Here is a 27,554-nt window from a genome sequence, read left to right as displayed (position 1 = left end):
CCCCCTCCCAAACGAATCCCTTTTCAAATTCATGGAAGCCTCATAGCGTTCCACCAAGTCCACCATCTCAAGGGCATTACCAGGAGACACCTGGCTGATCCATTGCTGGAGGGGGTACGGCAAAGCCCTCCAGAACACATCAGCCAACAGACGGTCCAACCTAGCAGTGGGACTCAGCATGTTGTTTTGGCCAACAAAACAGCTGATAGCACTAATTAAGGATGAGGAAGAGCAGAAGAAGGACACCTTTTTCTGTGCTTTTATTATCAGAAGTAGTGTGAAAATAAACTTTTATTCTTCCCATCACTGTTCCCATAGGTTCCCAGGAGGCAGTGCTAGACTGTGAAGTACTCTCTGCTCTCTGTACTGCAAGGCTTTACAGCCCCTCCCATCTAGTTTGAGTGACAGCTGTACCATCCAACCAGGAGAATGCTATAGCTGTCACTAACTGAGGAAGGGGCTGTAAAGAGTACTTCATAGTGAAGTTCTTCCTCCTGGGCAGTGTCCCGCAAAATAAAGCTTCATATTCACACTACTCCTGATAATTAAAGCTCCGAAAAATGTATGTTTGTCCTGCTCTCTCCCACCCCTGCCTTGGTCTGTCAATAGATTTGCATGGTAAAAACTGCTGACAGTCTCCCTCGAATCATTTGATTCTTCCCTTTTTCCTTCAAATAAGTAGTGACAGATGTTTATGCCACTGTTTGAAGGGAATGTCCATTTTTGACAATTCCCTTTGTAATCAGTAACCCATAAACAAGAATTGAATTTTACTGTAGTGCCACCACAAGAGAAAGTAAACTTTACATTGCTCCAATTGAGGTCAATTGGCAATCAATGAAATGCATGTAAATTTTGGGTCCTCCACAGCAAGACACAAGTGATGCATACTTTTGAAAAAGGAACCCCCACTATGAACTTCTATTACGACATTTGAAAATGGGTTTTAAAACCAGACAACCCCATTAAGCTTAAAAACCAACTTCGGTGGCAGGGAGATTTGGGTCTACCGTACAGAGAGACTGAGATCGTAAAAAGTATACTAATCCAAGACAAAGCTATATTTTGCCAATTCCAGATGCTTAGAGTAAATAAGGAAATTAATTAACTGGGGATTTATGAGCTTCTCTTTGGCTTAGCCCAGCTAGCAGTACTAGTGACCCCCACTTAATAACAAGACCAATGAGTGGGATGTACTATGTCTGCAAAGTGTTAATATTAACCCCTGACACACTTGTTCTTAATTATGCATTACAGCTGGCAGTTTTATATCATGTCAAGGAGCCTTTATTACCTTTAATTCCTATTTTATAACTTTTTGTTTGATCTCTCCCTGGATTTAATCTGATAGAATTCAGCAGAATAAATTATCGTTCCTCCCGATCATTTGACTGCGGCTTTTAATATATAATTTATCTGCTGCTGTATATAATTTATGAGAGATTGATTACTCTTTCATCTCTATATCCTTTTTTTATGTCAGGGGAGTCTCAATTTTAACACTTTCCATTTTGGATATTAGGGCTGATGTGTGTGGCGAGGTCGGCATATTAATAGGTGGCTGATGAAAACCTCTTATGTTACACTAAGCTGACAGGTTTTCCAGCAAATGCCCAGTTTAAATGACAGAGTTAAAAAGCACAGAAGACAAATGGAAAATCACTACAATCTACTTATGAGTACATCTGTATAATGCCCAGGCATCCATTCAGTACCTTGCCTTCTCGTAAGTGGCATTATTAAAGGTATTGGGGGTCATTTACTATTCTGAAATGTGCCTAAATTATTATTATTATTTATTATTATTAAAGCTCCATTCATTCCATAGTGCTGTACATATGAATTTAGGCATATGTCAGGTGCAAATGATGGCGCAACGGTTAGTCTGCGAGTTCACCCCACTCACGGCAGGTCTAAAATTGTGGGCATGGTGGGAAGGGGACAGCGCCAGCAGGCCCATCTGATTTACCATTTTATATGCCTGATTTACCATTTTCTAAGCCTGTTTCAGGCGTAGAAAATGGTCTAAAGGGTAAATGTAAGACAGCGCAGAAGCTGTCTTGCATTCAGAACTGGTGCTGGATGTGCCAAAGTTATTGAGCACCTCTTTATAACTTCCAGCAGTGCAGGGCCTTTATTAAGATCGGCGTTTGAAACACCGGTCTTAATAAATGTGCCCCACGGTTTTATCAAAGCCCCTTTTTATATTTCAGCTCCCAGCAAACTGCTTATTTTGCTGGCTTAAATCTTTGATCAAACATCAGCAGCAAAATGCTATATTAAGTAGCAACCGTTAAAATTAAAGGGGATTTTGACATTGATGGCCTATCCTCAGTATAGGTCATCATTATCTGACTCCCAGCACCCATTCGGATCAGGTGTCTGAAGAGGCTGTGGTGCTCCTTTAAACTCTGCAGCCTCGTCACAGTTTGCCTGACACAGTGTCGTACATTGTATAGTGGCTGTGTTGGTTTTGTAGGTCAGGCCCATTCACTTGGATGAGATTGAGCTGTGCCTAGGCCATATAACCAATGAATGGGATGCCACTGGCCTAGGAAGAAGCTACAGCACTTACTGGAGCACCACTGTCTATTCAAACAGCTGATAGGATTGTGTTTGATCGATGCAGGTTCAACCACTGGGGTCCCCACCCATCATGAATATGGGGGCCATGATGCCTATTTTAATGGTATGACAGACAAACCTGTTTCTCCACAGCTCCTTTCAGCTCTATAGGACCATTGGAGATAGCTGAGGACACAGCACCGCATTCTCTCGACCAGAGAGAGCCCCAGTGGTCCAACTCCTGCCAACCCGACACTTATACCCTATCCTGTTGTACTGGGACATTGCTTTAATGACCATCCATGTAATACATAGATGGCTCCAATCTGAAGGGGGTCCTGAGCAGAAGACCTCTTTTCTGGTGTCCATATATCCAACATGGTATATGACTAGGGGTTGCCTTCTTGTGTCAACCCCTTGCAGCTCTACATAATCAGCTCCATTGAAGTGAACGAGACTGTGAGCTGCAATACTACATACAACCAATGAACAGGAGTCACACTGCTTCTGAAAGAAAGCATCCATGTGTTTTTAAATCCTTTCAAAACCCCTTCAATAGTGATTGTGGGCATACTTTTATTACAGTGGTGTGTGATTTTTTTATTTTTTTATTTTAAGTACCATGCACGTATCAATATCACGTTAAGCTTACATTTTTTTTATAGAATTCAATTTTACGTACAGGATAAGAAATCAGATACTCCATCGAATACTGAGTGAAGCTCTGGAGTATAATACAGACTGTAAATCTGGATCAGAATAAATGATATAATGTATTCATGCACAAGGCAAACTGTCACTTTAATCTTTGATGCAATAAAAGTTTAGTCTTTATTTTAATTCATCTCATACAGGCACATCCTTCCAGTGAATGAGAGGGTTAAATACGGTTTCTTTTGAAGCGCTATGATTAATAATCACACACTGTGGATGTGGGTGAAAACACTTATGGAATTGTACCACTCTGATGTTCTCACTATGCAATTAAACAACAATACAGATGAAAGCAACAGATAAGTTATCATTATCCAGCCAGGAGAAGAAGAAATCTCCTTACATTTTCCATTCATTACTGATTTCTAAACATTTTTTTTTTTACCTGTGTTCTTACGAAATATTATAATATACATTTTTAAGATAACAAGGTTTTTGTTCTTATGAGCATGGATTCTGAGTTCTGAGTTCCTGTCTCAGTGTAGTTTGGTTAGTAGGAGCATTATACTCCAGAGGAACACTGAGGGGCACTTACTAATGTTTTTATGCCACAAAAGCGGTATTAAAAAGTCGCAAATTATATGGCATGCCATTTTTCCACCATAATTTGCATCTTTTGAAGTTTCTCACCACTTTTAAAAAGTGCTGAGATAAGAGGTGGAGCTTAGCGGGATGGCCGGGGCTTTGCATGGCCCTGGCTGACGTAGAGTTCAGTTTCTGGCAGAGATGTGCCTAATTTACTGTATTACGAGGCATTTGCCTCTTAATAAATTATGAACATCTTACTCCAGCGCAGAGGAATCAAGACATATGGGAATGCCAGTCTTGATAAATGCCCCTTACTGTCCACATGTCAAATTGCAGCGAGCCCTTAGAGAAGCTGTAACAGAGTAAGCAAATGGTAGTGGCTCTGATGGTGATGTGTCACTGTGTACTCGCTCAGGCTGTCTCTCCCTGAGGTTGGCGCAGTCAAGGAGGGGCACCATGCGTTCCCTCGGGGCATTCCCTGTAGTCGTGGGCTTGGGTTTCCTGCTTGATGGTATCAAGGGAGTTTCCTTAATGTTAAAGGGGCTTTTGAGGCTTTTAGTATTAATTAATATAATATATTATAATTTAATATATCCTCAGGATAGGTCATCAATATCACATCGGCAGGAGTATGACCCCCGACACCCCTGCCGTTCAGCTGTATGAAGAGAAGGCATGTGCTGTGCATACCATCTCCTGTTTCTCTTCCTGATCGCTGTCAACATAGTAATATAGTTTGTAAGGCTGAAAAAGGACATCTGTTCATCCAGTTCAGCCTGTTATCCTGCAAGTTGATCCAGAGGAAAGTAGAAACAAAAAAAACCCTGTGAGGTAGAAGCCAATTTTCCTCACTTTAGGGGAAAAAAATCCCTTCCTGACTCTAATCAGGCAATCAGAATAGCTCCCTGGATCAACGACCCCTCTCTAGTAGCTATAGCCTGTAATATTATTACACTCCAGAAATACATCCAGGCCCCTCTTGAACTCTTTTAGTGAACTCGCCATCACCACCTCCTCAGGCAGAGAGTTCCATAGTCTCACTGCTCTTACCGTAAAGAATCCTCTTCTATGTTTGTGTAGAAACCTTCTTTCCTCCAGACGCAGAGGATGTCCCCTCGTCACAGTCACAGTCCTGGGGATAAATAGATGATGGGACACGCTGAGAAAGATCTCTTTACTGACCCCTGATATATTTATACATGATTATTAGATCTCTCCTCAGTCGTCTATTTTTCTAAAGTGAATAACCCTAATTTTTATAATCTTTCAGGGTACTGTAGTTGCCTCATTCCAGTTATTACTTTAGTTGCCCACCTCTGGACCCTCTCCAGCTCTGCTATGTCTGCTTTGTTCACAGGAGCCCAGAACTGTACACAGTACTCCATGTGTGGTCTGACTAGTGATTTGTAAAGTGGTAGGACTATGTCATCACTTGCATCTATACTCCTTTGGATGCAACCCATTATCTTATTGGCCTTGGCAGCAGCTGCCTGACACTGGTTTTTACTGCTCAGTTTGCTATTTATTAAAATTCCTAGATCCTTTTCCATGTCAGTGTTACCGAGTATTTTATCATTTAGTATGTACGGGTGACTTGCATTATTCCTTCCCATGTGAATAACTTTACATTTGTCAGTGTTAAACCTCATCTGCCACTTATCTGCCCAAGCCTTCAATCTATCCAGATCCCTCTGTAGTAGTATTTTGCCCTCTTTCATTTTAATTACTTTACACAATTTAGTGTCATCTTCAAAAATTGATATTTTACTATGTAAGCCTTCTGCAAGATCATTAATAAATATATTATAATATACAAAGCGTTGGTTCATCCTCACGTGGAATATGCAGTTCAGTTCTGGGCACCAGTCCATAGAAAGGACGCACTGCAGCTGGAAAAAGTATAGAGGAGAGCGACTAAACTGATAAAGGGCATGGAGGGTCTAAGTTATGAAGAAAGATTAAAAGAATTGAATTTATTTAGTCTTGAGAAAAGACGTCTAAGGGGGGACATGATTAACCTATACAAATATATAAATGGACCATACAAAAAATAATGTGAAAAACAGTTCCATGTAAAATGCGCTCAAAAGACAAGGGGGCACTGACTCCGACTGGAGAAGAAAAAATTCAATCTCCAGAAGCGTCAAATATTATTTACTTTTAATAATTGTGAATCTGTGTAGTAGACTTCTTCAGCACACTGGACAGTTTTAAAAAGGGGTTAGATGAATTCTTAAAAGTAAACAACATTAATGCTTCTGAAAACTTGTAGAAATCTGAGTCTCACTTCCTTCTGGCATTCACGTCCCCACCTATCCCTTGATTGAACTTGATGGACATGTATTTTTTCAGCCGTATCAACTACGTATGCAACTATGTAACTATGTAATATTGAAGAGAATAAAGCCCAGTACCGACCCCTGAGGTACCCCACTAGTAACAGGGACCCAATCTGAGTGTGTACCGTTAATAACCACCCTCTGTTTTCTATCACTGAGCCAGTTACTTACCCACATACGTTTTCTCCCAGTCCGAGCATTCTCATTTTGTATACTAACCTTTTATGTGGTACAGTGTCAAATGCTTTGGAGAAGTCCAGATATACAACATCCATTGATTCGCCGCTGTCAAGTCTAGAAATTACCTCCTCATAGAAACTGATTAAATTAGTTTGACATAGCAGCGGTGAGCAGGAAGAGAGACAGGAAATGGCAAGTGTGTATGGTGCGGGCGTTCTCTTTATATAGATGGTCGGTGGGGGTGCTGGGTGTTGGACCTGGTAATAGTCAAGAGTGTGTATTTTGTACTGTACAGCCAGTCCATGCAACTGTCATGTAAGAAGAAGACCTTAGAGTTGGTTGTTTGCATCCCCTTTGCTTCTGGGTGGTGATAACCAGTGCAAGACTCCCGTTTATATAGGAAATGTGTTGTTAACAAACATGTGGATGTTGTATTGAGCCAGGGTGATACAATGCATTCAGAAAGTCTTCAGACCCTTAAATTTTATTAAAATTTTGTTATGTTAGGGCTAGAGATGAGAAAATAGAATCCCACAAAGTGGAATTCGATCCAAATTTCAGGAAAAAAAATTGATTCGCCTAGAAGATGAATTTCCTCATGCTTCGTGTCAGCAAATCGATTTTACCTGAAATAGTATAAAAAACTAAAAAGTAAACTTACAGTACCTCCTCTATTTGCTCGTGATGGGCCGCCAGCCCGCCAGCCTCCATCTTGCTTGAAGATCTTGTCCGAAATCCTGTGCGACGTGAGATTACACAATCTCACGCCGGACAGGATTTCGGACAATATCTTCAAGCAAATTTGTGGCAACTGGCCCGTCGTAAGCAAATGGAGGCAGTAGGTCTGATTTAATTTTTTTTATTGTTAATTTTACACTGAGATGTCGCATCTGAGGGGTACAATGACGGTGTCGGCGCTATAGCAGCTACCTGTCATTGCACCCGCTACTTACAAAAAATGTACTTTGTGACAAAGTAATTTTTTATTCGGTTAATCAGCCGAATCGAACTTTTAAGAAATGTGTTCATCTCTAGTTAAGGGCCTCATCAACATTCTGTTCTCAATACCCCATAATGACAAAGTGAAAACACAATGTTTAAAATCTTTGCTAATTTATTGAAAAGGAAAAACTAAAATCTTGCATTGACATAAGTATTCAGACCCTTTACTCAAGACTTAGTTGAAGCACCATTGATGGCTATTAAAGCCTCCAGTCTTCTTGGGTCTGATGCCACAAGGCTTGCACACCTGTGAATTTTCTGACATTCTTCTCGGCAGATCCTCTTAAACTCTGTCACGTTCGTGGTGGACAGCTATTTTCAGGTGTCTTCAGAGATGTTTGATTGAGTTCACGTCTTGGACCACTCAAAGACATTTACAATGTAAAAGAATAGCTATCACAATAGCATGCAGATAAATATAGTATACTTAAAGCACATGGCTGCTTCTTCCAGAAAAAGAGTCTGACATGTCCATGGGTCAGAAACAGGCTTTCCTTCACCTGGAACAAAGTTTCAGTTTGTCGCCCTTTCTCTGTATCTCAGTACTATGCTCCCATCTAGTTACCAGTCTTAGAGCTGGCAGCCCGTTCCAGCTATGTCCTTAAATTAAACATTAGTGGATTTTCTTACATCATTCTTACATTTCTTCTGAGTTTTTTTTAGTTGTCTAGCCTCTTCTACCAGAGGAGTCTGTAAAAATTGTAGAATAAGACATCTACACAGCCTCAGGTTGCAAGCTCTCAATTTATACTTCCATGTCAGACTAACACAAAACCTTTTCCAGAGTTCAAAAAACAAATAATGCCAGTCATTCTGCCACCAGGGCATCCAAGTTTAGCTTGGGTCAGATGAAACCCACAATTAGATAATTTTAAGGCTAAATTTGCAGGCGAAAAGGCCATCCATATGTCTTAAGCATCGTGAATGTCAGCCCTCTGATAGAAAAGTAATATAACAGCAGACAATGTGTACAGAGATACACAACAATCGGCCCCCTCCACCAGCAGTATCAAACTTTAATTTGTTTGAGTCTCAGCTTGTCCTTGTTCTGCGGTCTTTCTTGGCATTTATAATGTTCCCATTAAAGTGCAGCAAATAGAAGCTCTAGAAAGGTCACAGTTTCCTCACAGAGATAAGGTAAATGTTATTTAATAATAAAGACAAACAATTTTTCATGTGATCTAATGTACCGTATTAACTACCAGGCATCCAGTCCTGTGGTGGCTGCTGTAGCTCAGGAAGTCATTTTATGTTTGCAATTTGGGGACCTAACAGATGGGACTAACAGACAACACCCCTCTTTCTGCACCTTTCAAGCAGTCCAGCTCATCACGGCATTTGATTGCCCACTTGTTTTAAACCCTATTTGGATATTCTGCAAGATAGTCCAAGTCCAAAAGATAAGGTAGGACCAAAAGGTAGGACCACAAGGTTGAACCTATCAAGAATAGGTTACCATTAGAGAAAAGCGAATTTCCCAAATTTAGTTTCAGGTCCAATTCAATTGAACGGGCCATCAGATTCAGTTAAATTCAGTCTGAAACAAAAGTGCCTTATTTGTCCTGAAAAATCTTTTGACACTCTGAGGCCTCCTAAGACCGTATCTAACCCCTTTTAAGTTCTTTAATTCCAAATCAGTATTAGTAAATTAGTCAAACTGATAGTAACATATATGGTTCTGGGTAAACGCATTATAACAGATTGTAACAAACAGCCTGTTTAACCTGTAGGATACCAGCGCCATGCATGTACAGCACTGTGGGACGTGACTTAAGTCCCGGTCTGATCGGGCAGGTGCAAGTGCTTCACCTTCTCGAATAGCGGCAGGGGCCCAGCTATTACTGACAACCGAGCCCCTGCTGTATACAATGTTGGCGTTTTAACCCCTTGTATGCCGCAGTCAAAGCTCACCATGGTAAGCATGGGGTTTGTGGAGGGTACGGGCACCCTCTCCGACCCCATCTGGTCCCTGCACTCCGGTGATGGGGACCCAATGGCTGGTATGGCATCCTGATGCCTTGCACAGGCATAGGAGCCTGTCAGCTATGAAAGCCTGTCAGACCCATCCTCGATTCTGGGTCTCATAGGCACACTGTCAGTGTATCTGGCAGTGCAATGTATTATAATACACAATGTATTGTAAGACATTGTAAAGTGGATCCCCTGTCATCTTATCCCGCAGTTTAAAAAATGGGGTCCTTTTTGGTGCTTGTAGGGGTGCATCATGGAGTCTTCAAATGTGACATGGCAAAATTATCCCAGTGAAATCCCGCCTCCAAAATCCATATATTGGTCCTTCCCTTCTGCACCCTACCGTGTGGCCATACAGCAGTTTATGACCACATATGGGATGTTTCTGTAAACTGCAGAATCAGGGTAATAAATATAGAGTTTTGTTTGGTTGTTAACTTTTGCTGTATTACAGGAAAAAAGGGGCTACAATCGAAAATCTGCAAAAATCTAACAAATACATTTTGAACTTTTACCTAGATTTTCCTTTATTTATTGTGGAACGCCTAAAGGGTTAACAAAGTTTGTAAAACCAGTTTTGAATAACTTGAGGGGTGTAGTTTCTAAAATAGGTTTATTTATGGGCGGTTTCTACTATGTAAGCCCCACAAAGTGACTTTGTAACTGAACTGGTCCTTAAAAAAGTGGGTTTGGGAATTTTTGTTAACATTTTAAGAATTTAAGAACCAGATATGCAATTAGCAAATGTGTTTTCTATCTAGAGTTTGGTAAACCATTAATGTTCAACTAAGGCCTCATTCACGTGTCACTGTTTTCCGTCAGTGATTTTGAGCCAAAACCAGGATTGGAGCCTCCACAGACATTAGGTATAAGGGAAAGATCTGCACCTGTTCTGTATTTAGAGCCACACCTGGTTTTGGCTCAAAATCACTGCTGGAAATAGCTGACCAAAACACTGACGTGTGAATGAGGCATAATACTGGGGTTTGGTTAAAGCTCCACTCCTCTGTAATTAGAGATGAGCAAAGTTTTGGAAAATTGAATTCGGCTGCTTCGCCGAATTTTACCCAAAAAATTCTTTGTCACAAAACGCATTTTTTTAAAGTAGCGGGTACAATGACAGGGAGCTGCGATAGCACCGCTACCCGTCATTGCACCCCTCAGACGCCACGTTCATACATTATGTCGGCATCTGAGAGTAATAATACAGTGTAAACGTAACATAAAAAAAAGTAAAATCAGGCTTACCTCCCCCATTTGCTCACGACCGGCAGGCTGCCGCCATCTTGCTTACAGATCTTGCGCAAAAACGTGCGCGGCCCGAGACGACATTGCCACGCCAGCAGGCGTGGTGACATCATATGACACCACGCACAGGATTTCTGCCGAGATCTTCCATCAGGGAGGTAAGTTAGATATTTTTTTTTTTTACACGATTGCAGGTTAATTTGATTCCCTACCAAGTAGGAGGAAATTTGGCTTCGATGGAAATCAAATTTATCCTGAAACTGGGATCGAATTCCACTTTGTTGGATTCAATTCGCTCAACTCTATCTGTAATGTACCATGAAAGGACCGATGTTTCTTGGCCTGGTGTTTGTTTCTCCATGAATGTCCCAACCCCATGTTGACCAACACTGTAGCACTTCTGGAGAAGGGGTGTCCTGCATTAGGTGGGCAAAGAGAATGGGGCCAACCATGACTGAGCCCCCCTCTCTTTAAAGACCCCATGACCGGGACATGGTCTGCCTCTATGGTATGTACTTACGTAGTCGTAATGTTACCACATATTTGCTGAAATAAAAAGCCCTACATTTCTTGGCTACAGAAAATGATAAATTACAATAGTTGTAAAAAATGAAAAGAGACAGCTGAGACTGATAGGAGTCCTCTCCCAACTGGTTTAATGCAGTTTAACAAATCAGAAGTAATTGTGTGAATGAGAAAGGAACAACACTCTCCTTTGTTCTTGATTCCATTTAGTGTTTAGATATTGTAGGACAAAGAAGATAAGTTGCTGCTTTGTTTTGTAAGGAGGAAGGAGGATCATCTTTTTTATGTATTCTTTTCATTTTTTTTCTGCTCTAGACTGTATTCAGTGTGGGATCTTGCTTAATGCAATTGAGACAAGGTCTGGAAATATATCCACTAAATGTCAAGGTTTCCATTGCAGTCTCTAGCTTCCATTACACAGTCACCTTTTTAACAACACAACTGATCTCTGCACTTATAGAACAAAGACGGCAAATGAATTAGTCGGAGCTGGTACCGTGTATGCGGAGAGAGCAAGAATGTAAATGCTCCGAGTTCAAGGAGAATAAAAATGGAATATTATTTCTCTGTGCTGTTACTGCTTAGCCATTAAGCTGAAGCAGAAACTTGTTTATATCACAGCTACGAATTGTTTTAAACTCTTTAAACTATGAATTCTCCATGAAGTCCCTGTGTACCGGTATATGCCATAAATAACTAAAATCCAGGCAGAGAATAAATGGAGAAAAAGTTGTGCTTGTGTGTAAGAGCTGACAATACCACCTAAAGGGAACCTGTAACCATGAAAATGCAATGTAAGCAACAGGCAGCATGTTATAGAGCAGGATGAGCCGAGCAGACTGATATATAGATTTATGGGAAAAGATTCAGTATAACTTGTACTTTATACCTTTAAATTCCTGCTCGTTCTGGGCTGTGAAGACAGGGAGACGGTCCTATCAGTGATTGACAGCTGTCTCTGTATACACAGTCATAGAGGGAAGGCTGTCAATCACTGATAGGATCCGCCTCCTTGTCTCCAAAGCCGAGAAGGAGCAGGAATTTTAAGGTATACATTACAAGTCTGCAGCTCAAACACTAAGGGGGTCATTTATGAAGCTGAAATACGACTATATTAGGAATATTTTAGGCAAAGATTGTGGTGCAACAGTTACTTGCGCCGCAATCTGTGACTTCTCCCCACTCACACCAGGTCTAAAATTGTGGCCGGAGAAGAGGATAGGCCGGCAGACCCGTCTCATTTATCTTTTTATATGCCTGCTTTAGGCATAGAAAAAGGTCTAAATGTAAGACAGGAAGGGAGCAGTCTTACATTTAGAACTGGCAGAGGATCCGCCGAAGTTATGTAGAGGCCGGCGCCTCTTCACAACTTTGGTGGATCCTCCGCCAGCTTAGGGCTTTATTAATTTATTAATAAATGCATTTATTAATAAATGTTAAAGAGAATCTATGGCACACCGCTGTCTTATAATAAAGCTTTTAATCCATAGTGTAATCAATCAATTCATTTGTACATATAATTCATTTATGTCCAGAATTGAAGGGGTTCTCCAGGCTTTTAATATTGATGATCTATCCTCAGGTTAGGTCATCAATATCAAATCGGCGGGGGTCCGACACCCGCAGATCAGCTGTTTGAAGAGGAGACGCGCGCTGTGCCAGCGCTGCCTCCTCTTCACTGTTTATCTTCTCGCCGTCGCCTCTGCAGCGGTGAGCAGGTGTAATTACACCCAACCGTCGCATTCATTTCAATAGGACGGATCGTTCCCATACACTTGTATAGGAGCGATCTGTCCCAGTAAAATGAATGGGACGGCTTGGGTGTAATTACACCTGCTCACCACTGCAGAGGTGACGGCGAGAAGATAAACAGTGAAGAGGAGGCAGCGCTGGCACGGCGTGCGCCTCCCCTTCAAACAGCTGATCGGCAGGAGTGTCGGGTGTGAGACCCCTGCTGATCTGATATTTATGACCTTTCCTGAGGATAGGTCATCAATATTAAAAGCCCCGAGAACCCCTTTAATATATTGATTGATATATCTTTTTCAGGCTGTATACTGTCCCAATGTTTTGGTTCAAAAAAGGGACCCTTTTTAAGGGATCTGCGGCCAAGATGGAGGAGCTGAGTTCCGGTCTTAATAAATGTGCCCCTATGTTCAAAGTAACAGGTTCCCTTTAAAGTTACACTGTCTTTTCCCTTATGTTTAGAAGGTTAACATATTTAGACACTTTTGTGTATTTTCCCCATACAGCGCAGACTAATGGGGTTGGGGAACAGGAAAGTGTCAGTTTAATGTTGTATACTGGCTGTGAAATAGCCAGCATGCACACACCCAATCCTGTCCTAGCCTATGGCTGACCTCTCTAGTATATTTAAGACACCATCCCTGTGCAAGGTGTTTTTAGCTCGCTGGTTCACTGCAAATGTGCTCTTTACTACATTCTAATTTCCCATGCCCAACCTCTGCCTGATTGCCAGATTTGACCCTTTGCTGCCAGACCCGACCTTTGTTTGACTCATATCAACTCTGTTCTGCCTGCCCTGACCTTCTGGACTTCAGTTTTTCAGGATCCCTTGTGTTTCTAGATGCCACGTGTCAGCAGCCACTGAGCAGGGACACCTGCAAGGGATAGCTGCCTGGTAGTTCCCTTGCAGTGGAGACCAGATTCCTGTATAAGGCTAGGGCTACATGATGACATTTGCCGCGTGACTATTTGTAGCAGTTATGTCGAGCAACAAATTTTATAATGTTCGACTATGGTGTCGCACTGCGACATGCAACATGCTGCAACCTCAACATTACAGTCGCAAAAAAAAAACAGCCAAGATGTGACATGAATGTTGCAATGTAGTTGTACCTTATCTGTGGCGTGACTTATTGTCTTGCAAAATTTGTTGTTGTTTAAAAAGGTGAAGACCTGGAAGGTAATTAAATAAAACTTGAAAAAAAAGGATGTATATCGTGGCTCACCCGTATCTGATGTATGGTAATGGTGCTCTATTTTATGGGTGGTTCACCCGTCCACCCAGAAAAAAAGAGTTAAAGTAGAGTAATAAATAAAATGAGCACTCACCACCTGGTGTACTGTCAATATTTTATCTCTACAAAATTATGTTAAAACTAAATTAATAACATACATAACATAAAAACATATTTGCACAAATTGTTGGAGAGTATATCTGATGGATATAACTGATATTTCTATCTATTATTCAATCTCGCTAATCTCTTGATGTCCGGAATATCTAATACATTATCAAAATATACAAAATATAAAATATAGAATTATGTGCAAATAACAATAGATCAAATTATCAAAACTTTTCAAAAAGTGTCCATAGTGTGAATGAACTGATTAGATAAGATCCAATGGTTAGTGTCAAAGTAAAAAGTAAAAAAGTAAAAAATATGCTGCAACAAAGTGTCAAAGTAGTGTTCAATGTGATGAAAATCCTCGTGCGGTAAAGGTATCCGGACAAGCAGATTGAAAATTTAGGAAGGATCTGTTAATCTCCCAATATCTGTCATTAATTCTAAGAAATAGCAATCACAATAATATGGAGGTTGAATATTATAGCCACTGAGGAAGAGGATTAACCCTCGAAACGCGTCTGGCCTGTTTTTTTGGAGAGGACCAACTACCCATCTAGACCTAGGAGGAAATCAAAAGAAAGTGCATTAGAGCAAATCGCTCCCTATACTGATCGACACAGGCACTGATCCACAATTAGAAGGATTTGGAATCTATCGTGAGTGAACACGAGAGTCGCCGGGTGAATGACACGCAAACCAGACAAGGTTTGATGACGTCAGAGGACGGCCACGAGACGAACAAACAACGCTGATAGCAAATATCGTCTTCACTATATCCAGCGGTGATACACAGCGAGCCGCACCGAAGCCGACCACCCAAGAGCAGTGAACTTTACACAGGGGAAGGTAAGAGGGGGAGCAACAGGGGGACGCCCCAGATGCAATCCCTATATACTAACACCTAACCCCAACTACTAATATTCAACCTCCATATTATTGTGATTGCTATTTCTTAGAATTAATGACAGATATTGGGAGATTAACAGATCCTTCCTAAATTTTCAATCTGCTTGTCCGGATACCTTTACCGCACGAGGATTTTCATCACATTGAACACTACTTTGACACTTTGTTGCAGCATATTTTTTACTTTTTTACTTTTTACTTTGACACTAACCATTGGATCTTATCTAATCAGTTCATTCACACTATGGACACTTTTTGAAAAGTTTTGATAATTTGATCTATTGTTATTTGCACATAATTCTATATTTTATATTTTGTATATTTTGATAATGTATTAGATATTCCGGACATCAAGAGATTAGCGAGATTGAATAATAGATAGAAATATCAGTTATATCCATCAGATATACTCTCCAACAATTTGTGCAAATATGTTTTTATGTTATGTATGTTATTAATTTAGTTTTAACATAATTTTGTAGAGATAAAATATTGACAGTACACCAGGTGGTGAGTGCTCATTTTATTTATTACTCTAAATTAAATAAAACTGTCAGATATATATATATTTTTGAGTATTGGCAGTAATATCACCTTGGTGGCCCTATTTAAACTTTTCACTGTGTATTCAATTACCCCTTAATTCCACAGTTTTGTTCCCTCTACTGCCTACTTTTACCTCTGCTTAAAATAGGGTTGCTAGGCATGGTCCGTCCTCTGTGTTGAAGGACGGAGGACGCAGAAGCATGCAGCGTGCAAGGTCATATTACTGACAGCCAGGGACTGTAAGTAAATGATTAAAGCCAGGTCCTCCCCAGCAGCTGATAACAGTGCCTGGGCTGTGTGCACTTCTCCCTGTCCCTGCGCTTGGCAGACGCTCCCTCACTCAGCAGAGCTGGAGAAGTAGAGTTGAAGCAGCGCAGACCAGGGAAGGGAGATCTGCCGTCTGCTCACTGTATAAATGAAAGCAACATGTGGTAAGAGGACCCCTTTTGTGCTGCAGGAGATTAACCCTTTAGGGGGAGGGCTCTGGTTACTGACACTTTTGGGGGGCTATTGTTACTGGCTAGTGAGGGAAGGCGGGATTAGCCTCAGGATGAGGGCAGTGGCGGCCATCTTAACTGAATAGTGAAATAGCAGTTTTATGCAGACTGGTTGCTACGGGCTGAATCTTATTAAATATGGGGTAAGTCAGTCTAATAGTAACTGATTCTGGAATATCATGTTATTAGTAACTACATATATGAAAATTGAAATTAGGGTCTAAATGTGACAGTTATCCTTTAAATAATGACATAAGGAGTAGCCGTGAGCCGGATCTGTTCAGTGGCACAGTGGATCCACATTGACTTTGGTTACAGAGTGACAGGAGACAGCCATGCACATGCACAACCACCTTTCCAATTATCTGGTTTAGGCCTCTTTCACACTACCGTTTTTTTTTTTCCGTTTTGCGGTCCGTTTTTTGCGTTCCGTATACGGTCCGTATACGGAACCATTCATTTCAATGGTTCCGCAAAAAAACGGAATGTGTTCCGTATGCATTCCGTTTCCGTATTTCCGTTTTTCCGTTCCGTTGAAAAGATAGAACATGTCCTATATTTGGCCGCAAATCACGGTCCGTGGCTCCATTCAAGTCAATGGGTCCGCAAAAAAAACGGAACACATACGGAAATGCATCCGTATGTCTTCCATATCCGTTCCGTTTTTTGCGGAACCATCAATTGAAAATGTTATGCCCAGCCCAATTTTTTCTATGTAATTACTGTATACTGTATATGCCATACGGAAAAACGGAACGGAACAATGGAACGGAAACGGAACCACAACGGAAGCAAAAAACGGAACAACGGATCCGTGAAAAACGGAACGCAAAACACTGAATTCAACATACTGTAGTGTGAAAGAGGCCTTAATGTGACACCTCACCAAGTGGTGTGGGGGAAGCTCTGTTCTGGAGTAGGTATGGGTTCCAGGGGTAAGATCTGCATCTTTCAGTTTTTCTATATCCTGTAGATATTTCATAAATGTCTAAAACGGGAAAAACATATTAAGTTCACACACTCTCCAACCATATCCATTAGGCTCAGGTAGCTACGGTACATAAAGAGAAAACTGCACACCCTTTATCTAGCTGTTAGCTTAAATATCATTTACAGTATTTCATCTTGTGTCACCCTTCCATCCTAAGGAACACCCACATTCTGCTAACATATTTGACCTACTGTACTTTAACCACTTTAAGTGATTTTCCTGCCTCACAATGTTTTTTTTTAATGCTTAGAAACTAAAGCACTGATGCTGTAGACAGCTATTGTACCTACTGTTCCACTTTACGATGTACATGTATCGGTAAGGTTTCTCATCTATCTGACTTAGGCTACATTCACACTGAGTTTTTCATGGCCATTTTGCATCCATGTATGTAACCATTTTATGTCCATCTGTTAATTTTAAATGGCCATTTTGAATCTGTTTTTAACCACCTCCCGTCCACCCATAGACTATAAACGTCCGGGAGGTGGATCTCTATCTCCTAATGGACGTTTTAAAACGTCCTTTCAGAGATCGCAGCTGCACGCTAATCGTGCAGCTGCTGATCGGGTTGCCCGCTGTCAGTGACAGCAGGGCAACCCAGTGAGAAGGCAGGGACAGTGCCCAGGTGTCCCTGTCTTCTAGATCGCTGCATACACAGCGCTATGCGCTTCCTGTTCCGGCCCGGCGGTCATGTGACCGCCGGGACCGGAGAGTGCAGGAGCTGTGTGAGGTCTTTCAGAGACCTCGATCAGCACTGCTCTGAGGCTGTACAGCGCTGTATTGCGCTGTACAGCCTCTCTGGGGGGTGTATTTCCACTGTAACTGGGGCTACTATGTCAGCCCCAGTCACAGGAGAAATCAACAGTGAAAAAAAAAAAAGAAAAAGTGAAGTAAATGTCCCCCAGAGGTCTTGTATGACCTTATGGGGGACGAAAAGTGTCAAATAAAAAATAAATAAATAAAGGGTTGGAAAAATAAAATAAAAAAAAGTTTCACATGTAAAACAAAAAAGTCCCCAAGTAAGGAATAAAAAAAATAGAAAAAATAAAATAAAATAGACATATTTGGTATTGCACCGTCCGTAAAAACCAGCTCTATAAAAATATCACATGACCTAACCCCTCGGGTGAACACCGTAAAAAAAATAGCTGTGTCAAAACAAGCAATTTTTGTCACCTTACATCACAAAAGGTGCAACACCAAGTGATCAAAAATGCGTATGTCCCACAAAATGGTACCAATAAAACCTTTACCTCATCCCGCAAAAAATGAGCCCCTACATAAGAAAATCTCTCAAAAAATAAAAAAACTATAGCTCTTATAACATGGAGACACTAAAACATCATTTTTTTTGTTTCAAAAATGCTATTATTGTGTAAACCTTTAATAAATCAGAAAAAGTATACATATTAGGTATCGCCACGTCCGTAACAATCTGCTCTATAAAAATGTCATTTGACTGAACCCCTCAGGTGAACGCTGTAAAAATAAATAAATAGAAACTGTGCTAAAACAACCAATTTTTTGGTCACCTTGCCCCATAAAGTATTATAATGAATGATCAAAAAATCATATGTACCCAAAAATAGTACCAATAAAACTGGCACCTTATCCCCTAGTTTCCAAAATGAGGTCACTTCTTGGGAGTTTCTACTGTAAGGGTGCATCAGGGGGCTTCAAATGGGACATGGCATCTAAAAACCATGTGGAGTTCTTTTTCTTCTGCGCCCTGCCGTGTGCCCATACAGCAGTTTATGACCACATGTGGGGTGTTTCTGTAAACCGCAGAATCTGGGTAATAAATATTGAGTTTTGTTTGGCTGTTAACCATTGATGTGTTAAAGAAAAAATTTGATTAAAATGGAAAATCTGCCAAAAAAGTGAAATTTAAAAATTTGATCTCCATTTTCCTTTAATTCTTGTGGAATGCCTAAAGGGTTAACAAAGTTTGTAAAATCGGTTTTGAATACCTTGTAGGCCCCACAAAGTGACTTCAGACCTGAACTGGTCCTTAAAAAGTGGGTTTTGGCAATTTTCTTAAAAATTTGAAGAATTGCTTCTAAACTTCTAAGCCTTCTAACGTCCTAAAAAAATAAAATGACATTTCTAAAATGATGCCAACATAAAGTAGACATATGGGGAATGTTAAGTAATAAATATTTTATGAGGTATCACTTTCTGTTTTAAAAGCAGAGAAATTGAAATTTAGAAAATTGCAAATTTTTCAAATTTTTGGGTAAATTTTTGAATTTTTTCATAAATAAAGGTGAAATATTTTGACTAAAATTTATGACTATCATGAAGTACAATGTGTCACGAGAAAACAATCTCTGAATGACTTGGATAAATAAAGGCGTTCCAAAGTTATTACCACATAAAGTGAGATATGTCAGTTTTGCAAAATTAGGCCTGGTCAGGAAGGGGGCAAATGGCCCAGATGGCAAGTGGTTAATGGAGTTTGAAAACATCCATCTGATGAATTTTATTGACTTTTTTTAAATGTCCCATTCACTGCACTGCCCCCAAAGTATATATAATGCCCCAAATAGTGCCTCCTGTATATCACATGGCCCCCATAGTGCCCCCTAGTGTGAATAATAACCCCAGAGTGACCCCTAGTATAAAGAATGCTCCCATGAAGGGCCCCAGTATAATGAATGCCTCCATTAGTGGCTCCCAGTCATAATAATGCTCTCATTAGTGCCCCCTAGTTCTACTTGTGTAAAAGGGAACCTGTCACCGGTTTTTAATCATAAGAATCATCATCAACTTGAGCTAGTTCTCCCACACCCTAATCATCCTATTTATTTTTTTAAACACCTCTAAGTACTTCTTTTACAGTCCACTTTCACTTTTTTCAAGTTATGTAAATTAAATGCTTACCTCATCACTTCGCATTCCTAACCCCACCTCCCGTTATAAGAGTGACAGAATCTAAAGATCCTACCCTCCTCCCGAACTCACGTCCCAAATCCTGAACATGTGCAGAACCAGTCACCTCACTCACTGATGAATATTCACTCACTAGAATATTCGCGATTACGAAGTGCCGATATTCGCTATTAGAATATTTGCGATCAACACTACAGCCTTGCAAGAGAAGGGGTAAAGATGAGCAATCATAGAGGGAGTGTCTCGTTTGTGGGCATGGCTGGACTCATCTCTGAAGCATGGAGGAGACAGGACTCATCTAAGGTGCAATTACATATATGGCGGGAGCATTTATTTTAGGTTTTTCTCTGAACTGATAGTTCATTCAGAATTGATTTTAATATTATTATTAATGTATTAAAAAGTATTTATAGAAAGGTGAGTGGATAAATAGGCTCAGAAAGTGATGACAGGTTTCCTTAAAAAAAATATATAAAATCCACTTGTATGCTTAGGGACAGTCGATCCTCACTTGATGTGGAAGGAGCATGCTGGGAGCACAGATCCTTCTGCATCAAGTGAGGAGCGACTGTCTCTGCAGTCCAAGTGAATGTGATAATTTTTTTTAACCCCTTAAAAGGTCATTTTTTACTAGTGAACCTGTTTTTACAATGGTTTATGGGTGCACTCCTGTCTAAATGGATGTTACAATTGGCCTAATTGACTTCAGTGGGGTCAGTTGGCTGAATACAGCCAAAATAGGACATGTCCTATTTTCGGACGGCCGCTATTCACTGGCTATTTAAAAAAAAACATCCATGTGACTAGCCCCATGGACTTGAATTTGTTCTGGAAATGGTATGCAACAGCAGTAAAAAAAAAAAGAAAAAAAATGCAGTTAGACTGCCATTTGTCGTGTGAATGTAGCCTTACGCTCAATAAAAAGACATTGATGAAAAAGATAAACTAAGATGGCACTTTACAAAAACATTTATTCTGGGAGCAAATAAGGGTTTCTTGTAAGAAGGAACAATATAAACCAATAAGTCCGGACATTCATCCTTTCATACTAGAGACTGGAACTATTTTTATAAGAAAATAGGTATGCTAGCTGCTTTGTGTGCTGAAGACCATATGGAAAAGTATTGTGAGCTTTTAGGTCCAAATGTTTGTGCTGATTGATTTCTTAAAAGATCTTTATAGCAGTCAGTGGTTATGTCTGTGCAGAGGATTTGGAGCTCTGCATCAGAACAACAGAGCCTTGACCATTATAAATATATGCTAGGAAATCAATACAGTATTTGAAATAATTTTAATGCAAAAAAAGAATTTAAAACCTACTATTGCAATAATTTTTCTAAGATCTCAGCGTCATAAAAGATTTTAAATGATTTCTTAAAGAGCTGTCAGCAGGATAAATACAGCAGAAAAATCAACAACAAAAAAAAACCCTACCAGGCAGTGTATCTGGTAGATCAACCCTTAGTGGCGATGACAACAGGTAGTAGAGACTTGTATATGTATGTCTGAGGGCATGTCTGTTTTCAGGCTCATGCACACGACCGTTGTTTTGGTCCGCATCCGCATCTTTTGCTGCTCGGGTGCGGACACATTAATTTCAATGGCGCCGCAAAAGATGCAAACAGCACACTAGTTGCTGTTCCGCAATCCCACAAAAAATAGAACATGTCCTATCATTGTCTATTTTGTGGACAAGAATAGGCATTTCTATCATAGGGCGAGACGTTACGTTCCACAGAATGTGGAACTCACAAGGTCATGTGCATGAGCCCTTAGTAGTAACTTCCCTGTGAAATAATACTGGGACACCTAATATTGCAGCTCTGCATTGTGTTGTTCCTCTGTTATTACTCCTGGAAATGTATGGATACATTTATGACTGGGTGTTACAACTGGATAAAGGGTGTGTCCCTGCCAGGGGCGTAGCTACAGGGTAAGCGGCTGCTTTGGGGCCCAGACCCAGAAGGGGCCCATCCAGGAGGAGGAGGACTAAAAGATTTTGTCAAGGCCCCCTCAACAGTATTACACAATTAAATTATATGCAGTGGCAGTATAGACGGAGGGAACAGCTGCCGGGCCTAGTCTGAGAGCGATCTTTACTAGCCACAGGAATGGGGGTGGCATGAAAGAAAGGGGTTGCAAAAAAATTACTGGGGGAGGGGAACTCCATTAAAAAATTTGCTTTGGGGCCCAGTCATTTATAGCTACGCCACTGGTCCCTACATTGTTGTCAAACTGTATAGGGGCACATCTTATTGAAAATGGGAATGCTGCCACCAAATTTGTTTATACATTTCAAAGAGGAATTGCACACGTCACAGTTTCTAAGAAAATAATTATTTCATGGTAAAGACAAAGGGGGAAAATTACTAAGACCATTGATTTAGATGCTCGTCTTAGTCCATGTCCGCTGCTGCTTGATGTGCCTAAGTTATGTAGAGACACTGGGCTCGTTTTGATTCCCATAGACTTTTATTAGGACGGAGAGCAAACGGAATGCCTTTTAAAGGCGTCCTTTTTCATTCCGTCATAATGCAAGTCTATGGGCAGCAAAACGGGTCCGCCCTTCCGTCTTATGGATTCCGTTATGTTCCGTTATAACCCTGTTATAACGGAAAGCCATTACAGACTCCATAACGCTAGTGTGAACCCACCCTAAGGAGTCCATATCACTACTTTTTATTTTCCTACTGCTACTGATACCCCCGCTGTCAGCTCTCCAAGATGTACTAAATTACACAGACAGGGCTGCTGTGCTGTTCTAACATAATGGAGAAGACATGCGTGTGCATGAACGCCAGTCCTGACAATGTATGTCAACACAGCTCCGAACCTTGATAGTAAGGGAACGGGGCAAAAGTAAAAAATAAAAAATGGATAAAAGTTTCCTGGACTTCATACATGCAGTACTAATCATGTATTACTGTAGATATTGGTCTAAATTTGGGATCACAGTTCCCCTTTAAGCATGTCCGAAGAGCGGAAACTACCTTATTAATTTGGAGAATGAAGTAGAGCTATCTTCCCTTCACAGGTGTGGTCTCAAACATGTGACTCTCCACTAGAGATGAGCGAATCTATTCGCAGATTCAGAGATTCATTCTGAAACTATGATTTTTTAGGCATTGAATTGAATCCAAATCTTTTCTAGTTCGATTTAGACAAATCTTGTAAAACGGCGCCTAGTGCATAAGCAATTAATAGTGTTCTGTCACAACCAGGTAGGAGGTAATTGCAGTCAGTTGCGGACAAGCAATAACTGCAGTTTGCGGAGGCAACAATAAAAATACATACAGTTACACCTGGCACTGTATCAGACCTAGGGGACGGGCAAGGTAAAATAAAAAAAAGTAACTAAACGAGATAGGCGCTTCCATTTTCCCAAAAAATCTGTGTTTTAGAGGACTAGAGTGCTATATACCAATTCCCAGAGAAATTGGAGCAACCTTAGTTCAGATTCGGACATGAACCGAACTTATTGAAAAAATTGGCGAATCCAAAACAAACCGAATCTTGGAAGATTCCCTCATCTCTACTCTCCAGCTGTTGAAGAACTACAACTTCCAGAAAGTTTCAGGCTCTCAGGACATGCTAGGAATTGTTTTGCAATAGCTGGTGATCCACAGGTTGGATACCAATGAGCTACAGAAATAAAAACTTAACTAACAGAATATAATTTCACACAATACCCAAAACTCAAAAGAATAATTGTCAATGAATAGGTGTTTGAAAATCATTGCTCCTTTGTTGGTTTTGTCGACATATTTGAGTGAATAGAGACAAAAATATTTCTCAGCTCCATTAGCTACTACAGATTCTTCTGAGCATTGAAGATGTGCTTATTTTATCTACAGAACATACTCAATTTTCAATCATATATATTTGATATAGAAAGACAAAAAAGTTCAAAAGTCAAATATATGATACCTGCAAGATTATTATCACAAAATTTCTCATCATCTAGAACAGAAAGCTGTAGGTGGGAACCAGAGCAGCAATCATACTGTTACCTCTACCTCAAACTGCCAATTAGTCAGGCTCGTTTCTCAGCATGCAGAGATTTTTGTCTTTTCCCAAAATGTCCAATATAATTTTCTCTTGTAGATTATCAGTAATGAGGTTTTTATTAGAGAGAGACAGCAAAATGAAAAAAGCATGGTAGAAGAAATGTGTAGCTTCTGATGTAAAGGTCCCTTCACGTGGGATGTTTACCAGGATGATTATAGGGAACAAAGGTTCATACAAATGCTTGCTTCTAAAAATTGCCCAGTGTAAGGTGCAGCCGATTATCCAGTGAATGAGCAAAATGCTTTGTCATTGGGTAAAATCATTGTTAAAGGGCATCTGTCACCAGATTGGTACCCATGAAACTGGCTGACCATCTGTGCTGGTTCCATCCCATTTCCATATGTGTCCACATTGCTGAGAAAAATGATGTTTTAATATATGCAAATGAGCCTTTAGCAGCAATGTAGGCATTGCTGTTCCATCTAGTGGCTTATCAGCAGGCATTTGCAACAAACAATTGTTGTCACTTTAAGATTACTAATTACTGTCTTGGCATTAAAGAGCTTACCGTCCTACAAGACCCCACAGTACCATCCACAATTTTTCAGGGCAAATGGAGCACTTTAGATTTCAGTTGAATTTATGCAGATCCCAACCAAATCACCCGACCAATTCGACCAAACTTTCACCACTCCTGACATGCCTGTTGTAATAGCTTCATGCATTCCCCATGTAATAATTCTGGAGCATCTATTCTTATGGCTCTATGTTGTGCCATTCCTTTATTATTTCTACTAAAAGTTATGAATTAATTGCTAGAAATCTGCAGTAAGGGTAAAGAGGGGTGGTAACCAGTTGGGGGGGTACCTGCACTGTCTGAAAATGGCAGCACTGATTGGATAGCGTGAGACTGTGCAGAGACACACCCCCAACTGGTTATCTCCCCTCTGTGCCCTTACTGCAGACTGCTAGCAATTCATTCATAACTTCTAGCAGGAATAATACAGAAATGGCACATCATAGAGCCATAAGAATAGATGCTTCAGAATTGTTATTACATGGGGAATGCATGAAGCCAATACAACAGGCAGGTCCTCTTTAATTCTGAGTTTCCAAGAAATTTGCTCATTACTATCCAGAGCATAATTATAATTGTCTAAAATGCAACCAGAAAACATAATTTAGTTCCTAAATGTTTATCATGAAGCCCTGCTGCATAGACAAAGCGTGGATTCAAATGCCAATCTTGAAGGGGTTGGCCACTTTCTGGCAACTTTTGACCAATGTAGTACGATGACTACATGACACTTACTAATATAGACTTTGTTGATTTTCTGGGCCTTTTCCTTTATTTCATAAATCACGTCCCTAGGTGGCCGGTGAAGAAGGATCATGTGACCAGGCAAAAAGAGCTCCAGATTCATTACTGAGCCTTCTCCACTCAAATACACCACATCTGCCATCTGCATTTGCAATGTTGAGAAGTTAGTGCAGGTGCAGTGTATTTGAATGAAGGAGAATGAGTGATTTGCCTGGTCACATGACCCTCCATCAGCAGCCATTTTATAGACAGGACCTCTGGGTGGACAGTATAAAAGACTTGGCCAACAAGAGAGAATTCCTTATGAAATACAAAAAAAGGCACATAATAGCAACAAAGATTATATTAGTATATGTCATCTTACAAAGACATTGATCAAGAGTAGCAGGAAAGTGACCAACCCCTTTAAGTGCGCTGGAGTAATTTATTAAGAGGTACAGGTCCAGGAGTGGACTAGTGACCTAAAGTGACCCTGGAAAACAAACCATAGATGGCCCCATTTGTAGGATGGTCCACACTCACAGAAGGAAGGGGAAGCACAAGTAAGCAGGTACAAAAGAAGGCAAGGCCAACAACACCATAGTGCAAAGCACAAAATAATGCCCCAGCAGAAGCTAATACCCCAGAGCAGCCCGAAATACTGCTGACCCAAAGCTCTATTTAAACGTATGACTGCCCTGAGGACGGTGATAAAGTCGACCAATGGAAGATTCTTGAGGCAGCTGGCAATGGTGCATAAGTACCTGATAATTCTAGCATTAATTAATGCTGAGAGCATTAGATCGTTATCTATCTTGCCAGCGGCATTGAGGAAGGCTCAGATGGACCCCTGGACATAAGCCCACCGGGAAATTTCCCTTTAAGGTCTTTGGCCAATCCAAACCTGTACAGACTGTAAGCTGATAAACATCTGAACTGTCATTTATAGAGGTGACCTTGTGGTTCGGCCGGCGGTAGTTTTGCGACAAAATTTGCTCGTTCGCTGTACATGTAAACATATGGCGATGTGGTGAACATGTGCCATATTATTTTGCATTGTGCCAAAGTTTGACCCATGACACATCCATCAGGTGAGACAGGACAGCCAATTGAGATGTTTCAGCATATGGACACACTACCACTCTATAACAGAACCATTTTACATTCTGTGTTTTGCCAGTGTAGGGAGAGGTTGTTTTGTGGAGCAGGGACAGACTCTTAAGGACATCAAACAATAGCTAATAGAGCCACAAAAGTCCTTTTAAGGACTGCTATAGGTGTGCTATCAATAGATGTAATATACTGAGGGATGTGATATACTTATAATATACTTTTTAACATAGAAAGTATATTTTAGTCAATTTGTTTTGTGTAGCAGTGGTGTGCGGTTCTGCTGCCATACCGCAGCTACATAGAGGGAAAAATGCTGTTGGAATAACTAATTGAAATTGGTGTGATATACCTGTTGCCCCCCAAAAAACTCTATTGAGGGGTAATATATTTTCTAACATAGAAAGTATATTATAGCACATTTGTATTGTGCAGCAGTTGTGAGCGGTTCTGCTGCGATACCACAGTTATATAGAGGGACAAGCGTTATTGAAACAACTATTTGCAACATATGTGATATACCTGTTGTCCCCCCAAAAAAGAATTGAGGAGTGCGATATACCTGCTTCAACAAAATACTTATTAAGGAGTTTGATATAACTGCTTCCACCAAATACTGATTGAGGGGTGCAATATACCTGCCTCCACCAAATATTAATTGAGGCCTGCGGTAAACCGGCTTTCACAAAATACAGATTGAGGGGTGCTATATACCTGCTTCCACTAAATATTGATTCAGGGGTCCTATATACCTATTTCCACAAAATACAGATTGAGGGGTGCGATATACCTGCTTCTACAAAATATAAATTAATGGATTCTATATAAATGCTTCCACAAAAGGCCTGTGATATACCTGCTTCCACAAAATACTGATGAAGGGGTTTGATATACCTGCTTCCACAAAATACAGATTAAGGGTGCGGTATACCTGTTTTCACAAAATACAGATTGAGGGGTGCGATATCTACTTCCACACAATACTGATTAAGAGGTTTGATATAACTGCTTCCACAAAATACAGATTGAGGATGCGTTATACTTGCTCCCGCAAAATACTGATTTGGGGTTGCGATAAACCTGCTTCCACAAAATACTGATTGAGTAGTTTGCTATACGTGCTTTCAAAAAATA

The sequence above is a fragment of the Bufo gargarizans genome, chromosome 6 (assembly GCF_014858855.1).
Source record: "Bufo gargarizans isolate SCDJY-AF-19 chromosome 6, ASM1485885v1, whole genome shotgun sequence".
NCBI lineage: Eukaryota > Metazoa > Chordata > Amphibia > Anura > Bufonidae > Bufo > Bufo gargarizans.
Note: the sequence above shows the minus strand (reverse complement) of the source record.